Below are 5,070 nucleotides of genomic sequence, written 5' to 3' on the forward strand. Positions count from 1 at the left end.
GAAAGATTTCGGTGGTTTCACCAAGATGGTTTATAGAAATTAAATTGCAGTCCTTGCCTTCCTCAATTTTGGAAATGGTTACCCATGTAATACACAGATTCTGGGTTTGATGGACATTCTTCAAACAAATGTCCTTCCCCACAATAGACATATGCTGCATTTTCAAATTGATTCAGTGGTTGTGCTGAAAAACTATTAAACCCATTAGTGGTAAAATTTTTAAGCATTGAGGATATTGAGGATACCTGAGATGCGAGTGAAGTAAGAGTGACTACTTCATGTATTCCAGTGACTCATTTACCTGACACTGCTCTATTGGTTGGCCATTGATAATTGTTGCTGGCAATCCTCTCAATTGTTTCATAAGCCTCATTATAAGACTTAGAAAGGAGACACCATTAGCAGAAGCGTCCACTACGATCCTGGTGTGTGCATTGAGACCATTATAAAATTTCTCAAGTTGGATGCAATATGAGATTCCATGATGAGGGCACTTCCGTAATAATTCTTTGTACGTTTCCCATGCCTCATACAAGGACTCATTATCCATTTGTTGGAAAGCAGTGATCTCGTTCCTCAACTTAGCATTCTTGCTAGGTGGGAAATACTTCATGAGGAATATTTCTGCTAACTCTTGCCATGTGGTAATTAAATTTGGTGGCAATGAGTTCAACCAGGCTCGAGCTCTATCCCTTAGCGAATATGGGAACAACTTCAATCGTAATGCATCTTCGGGTACTCCGGCTAACTTGAAAGAATCGGTCACCTCCATAAACAGTCTTAAGTGAAGATAAGGATCTTTGGTAGGCATTCCACTGAATTGGCCCACTGTCTGAAGCATCTGGAACATGACTGGCTTCAGCTCGAACTATTTTACCTCAATTTTGGGGCTCCTAAGATCATGAAACACTGGCACGACATACTGTCTTAGAGCTCTATCCCTATCATCACCAATAAGGATAGGATTTTGAGCAGAGTCTGCTCCATTTCCTTAATTCAAATTTTTGAGGTTCATCTCTTTAGTCATTCTCTGACTTGCTTGTCTTCTTTGTTGTCGAAAAGTTCGTTCAATCTGGGGGTCTGTAGGGAGTAAATCAATAATTCGTTAAATACTCATAAACACCTGAAATAATCACAAAAAAATTAATTAAGTTAAAATTGAATAAAAAAACCAAAATACAAAAATAACAAATTCACATATAATTTCTTTTTAAAATAGTCCCCGACAATGACAAGAATTAATTATGAATGCAATTTAAAAAGACTTTGGTAAAGTAAAATATTTTGATTTGAGAAGGTGCTTAAAACTAAGTTTTTAACTAAGTAAAATAAATAAAAAGAAAATAAAAGTTCCAATGCATGATTTTAGAAGATGGTTTTAATCAAGATGACATAATTGTGCTATATTAATGACATTTCTTAACTTCGAATTATTAAACACATGTTCATGTTGTTACGTATAAATTCACGGCAACTCAGTAATTTGTTAACTTATGAACATACTTACCTACCAAAATTTATTTATTTCTTGACTATATTTCTATGTCAATTCAACTGATTACACAAATTTTACTAAGCAAATGTGTTAATGCACATTCATACTTATGAAATCAAAATAATCTCTTGTACATATCTCTATGCCAATTCAAACAATTAATTCTCATAAGTAAATAAAAGATTATGTGAGGTAACAATGTATTTCTACATTGAAATAGTTTAATCACAATAATCTTGCAAGTTATGCAAGGCTAATGTATCGTTAGATACCGTTGCTATTTTAATCCTCAGCTACCTTAGATGATTAAACATGCACTGATTAAATAATGTGTCAATTAATTACAATTTCAATATGTTTAAATAATTAATTGATTAGTTACCTTACAGTTGTAATGCAAGAATAACTTAGTCATGGTTTTACTTAATCAAACATCTTACCGAGGCCTATAACAACACAAATTTTAATAAATTAAGTAGACGAAATGCAATCAACCTAACATGAATTTCATTTAAGCCATATTAATTAAATTAAATATATCAACATCACAAATATTCATATACATGTTCATCATAACAACAAAATTAAAAGGATAAGGAACAAGAATCAAATATGGTGTTTCTCCGATGCTTTACTAGTTTGCTCCACTCCTCCTCCGCTTGCTCTTGTCGAACTGAGGCTTCTATGAACACTTGAATGCTACTCCAAATGGTGGATGAAAGACTCTTTTTCAAGAGGTGAAATCGGCAAGGGAATGAAGAATAATGGAAGGGAAATGAAGAGAGAAAAATGAAAGAGAAGTGAAGAGTTGAGATGTGTTTGAACTGAGTAGCCAAGGGGGTATTTATAAGTTGAGATGGCTGCCAAAATTAGCAAAAATCAGCAGCCATAGAGTCCCCCTACAGTTGGCCACACATGTGGCAAGTTTGAAGTTTTCAAACTTGTTATATTAAGGTAGGGGCAAATCTAAAAAGGCACAAATAGTAGAGGTGTTTGAATGCAATTTGAAGACATCTTCAAGGGCCATTTTGCAAGGAAAATAACCAACCAACCAAGCTGATTGGGTCGGCATGTGGGATAGTTTTGGGCTGCCCAGTGCTCGGTTAGTTCGGTTTTCTCGGTTAAACTCTACTGGACCCCTTTTCATAACTAATTAATAATAATTTATTTAACCCAAATTAAATAGAATTATAATTATAGTTAATTATATTATGAATTAATACACATAATTTGGATCGTCTTATGCTAAAAACTTATTTTGCCTTGATGCTTCAAAATTGCTACTCGGTTTTGTGCTTCTAGTAGTGTTTATCGGGCCGTTTTTCCACCCTTTGTGCAAATCTGTCGAAAATAATCAAAATTAATTATAAAATTAATTAAAATTAAACATGTTAATAATATAAGTACAAAATAATTATTTTATAATAATTATATATTTTTCAACAAGAATTTTACCGAAACTGCATGAATTTGAGTTAAAAAGGTCATGAAAAAGTGTGTATATTTTCGTGTTTCCACAATGAAATATCCTTTCATCTGAATGTAACTCATTCATTAGGATTTTAGGTGATTCAAGTCACTAGAATGTTCATTTGTCTTACATAGTAATGTTTTGCTGCCTTACTGGCTTCTATTTTACTTGAGGACAAGTAAAATTCAAGTTTAGGGGTGTGATTGTAGTAGAAAGAGCATATGTTTTCTCCTACTTATTGCTTAATTTGTTCCCATTTAGTTACCATTAGCATACATTTTAGCATATACAGTTTAGTAAATTGCATTTTATAACTCGGTGAATCCTAGCCTATTTTATCTTTAATTTTGCTATCTTTCTGCACTAATGTCTCTACCTGAGTTAATTCTAGATTGTGTCTGGAATTGTCGTCGTAGTTGAAAGATATCCACAATGTCGCTGCATGAGTTAATTCCAGATGGTATTCAGAATTGTCGCCGCAGTTGACAGCTGTTTGATATGAGCCAATCATGAGTAAGCTGTCCAGTCCAGTGTAATTACCCTGTACAAACAAGGACAGAAGAATCCTGAGAGAAGGACACCTGTACTATTGAGGAAAACATAAAAGGATAACATGAGAAGAATGAAAAAAAAGAGGAATTTTTTGGGTGAACCACGATTCTCTTACCATATTTTGAAGCTTGTGGCTATGGCAGCTTGATCTTCCCTTGGGTGAGCCAACGTGAAGACTGATGCAGATCCACTCCTGGCAAGGAGATCTAAGTGCAGAACAAGGGAAAATTGACAGGGTCAATCGAGTAGCCTAGGAATAGTATTCTCCATTCGATTCTTTCTCATTTCTTGAAAATGCTAATGATTAATCTATGTTTTCTACTGTATGGCAGTACAATGAATGCTTTGTTAAATGTTATCTTATTAAATCTTATTTTTGTTGTTTAATCTTGGGAGTTTTAATATTCTAAACACGGAAGTGTTATTGCAGTCACTGACACTAGAAGGTGCAGTGACAGATTAAGCAAATAAGTTCTTCAGCGGAAGTTGAGTAAGGACTAAAGAAATTTAGTCCACTTTTTCTTAATAGTGCCCTATTGCCTTCACCGGAAGGTAAGGTTAATGTGCATGGTTAAGTCTCAGATTAAACCAAAGAATGGAATTTGGTAAGATATACATTAATTTTATTGCATCGACAATCACCTATCTTTTATACCGTGTGAGTACTTAGTATACTACAGAAGATTCATGTCGAGGATCCCAATTTATCCATAGCATACTTTATCTTATTGTTTTTTAGTTATTTCTTCGACAACTATACTCACAATTTACCTCGTCTCTATCTAGTTATTGCACTGACGTAAATAGATAAAAGACAACCATCCCTGTGGGATCGATATCTTACATACTCATATCTGTCTATTATACTTACATCGACAGTGTATGCTTGCACATTATTGCTGTGACATTTACAGCCAATCAATGCTTGAGCACTCACAGAACTTCAAAAAGCTCACACTCCTTCCATATACCTTGCAGATAAATAGGTCGCGGGATAGTTCTGAAGTTTGGAAATCCAGTGATCTATTGCAAGGCAACTTCCTTTAAGTATGTGATGTGCTTTCAAACCACAAAATGGATAAATGAAATCAAACTCAAATATAGTTATAGTGTAACCTCCCCAACCTGACCTAGACTTTATGGCTAAATCTTGAATGCTACAACAGCCACCGACGTGACTAAGTGACCTTACGATCCTTTGAAAACCTTAGTTAATCTCTTTTAGGAAAAACCGTAGTCTGTGCTTGAGTTACTTCGAAAAATGTTCATTATTTCGGCCACCTTATTATTAAGTCTGACTTTATTGACATTAGTGCGATTTTAGGAAAAATTGTTGTTTATTGCTTTGTTTTGCAAATTTTCTACTATCTTTCAATGTAGCAAAAAATCTTTGTTTATCCCTAGTTTTTAGTTAGGTCAAGTGACAAGCATTTTTCGATTTCAAGATATACATGCGAATCCAATCAATGTGTTGAGTATGCTTATTAAAATAAAAGCCAAATCAAAGAAATACCCAAACCACAGTCCAAATAATATTACTATCCAAAAACAA

The 5,070-nt window shown here is 34.0% G+C and overlaps 1 non-coding gene across 1 annotated transcript; it reads left to right on the forward strand.

Annotated features, from left to right (window-relative positions):
* Nucleotides 1-476: 476 nt before the first annotated feature.
* On the forward strand, nucleotides 477-583 carry LOC121214129 (small nucleolar RNA R71). Its single transcript, XR_005909716.1, has one exon. It is a non-coding gene; the product is annotated as a small nucleolar RNA R71 (small nucleolar RNA).
* Nucleotides 584-5,070: the final 4,487 nt, after the last annotated feature.

The sequence above is a fragment of the Gossypium hirsutum genome, chromosome D01, assembly GCF_007990345.1.
Source record: "Gossypium hirsutum isolate 1008001.06 chromosome D01, Gossypium_hirsutum_v2.1, whole genome shotgun sequence".
Classification (NCBI taxonomy): domain Eukaryota; kingdom Viridiplantae; phylum Streptophyta; class Magnoliopsida; order Malvales; family Malvaceae; genus Gossypium; species Gossypium hirsutum.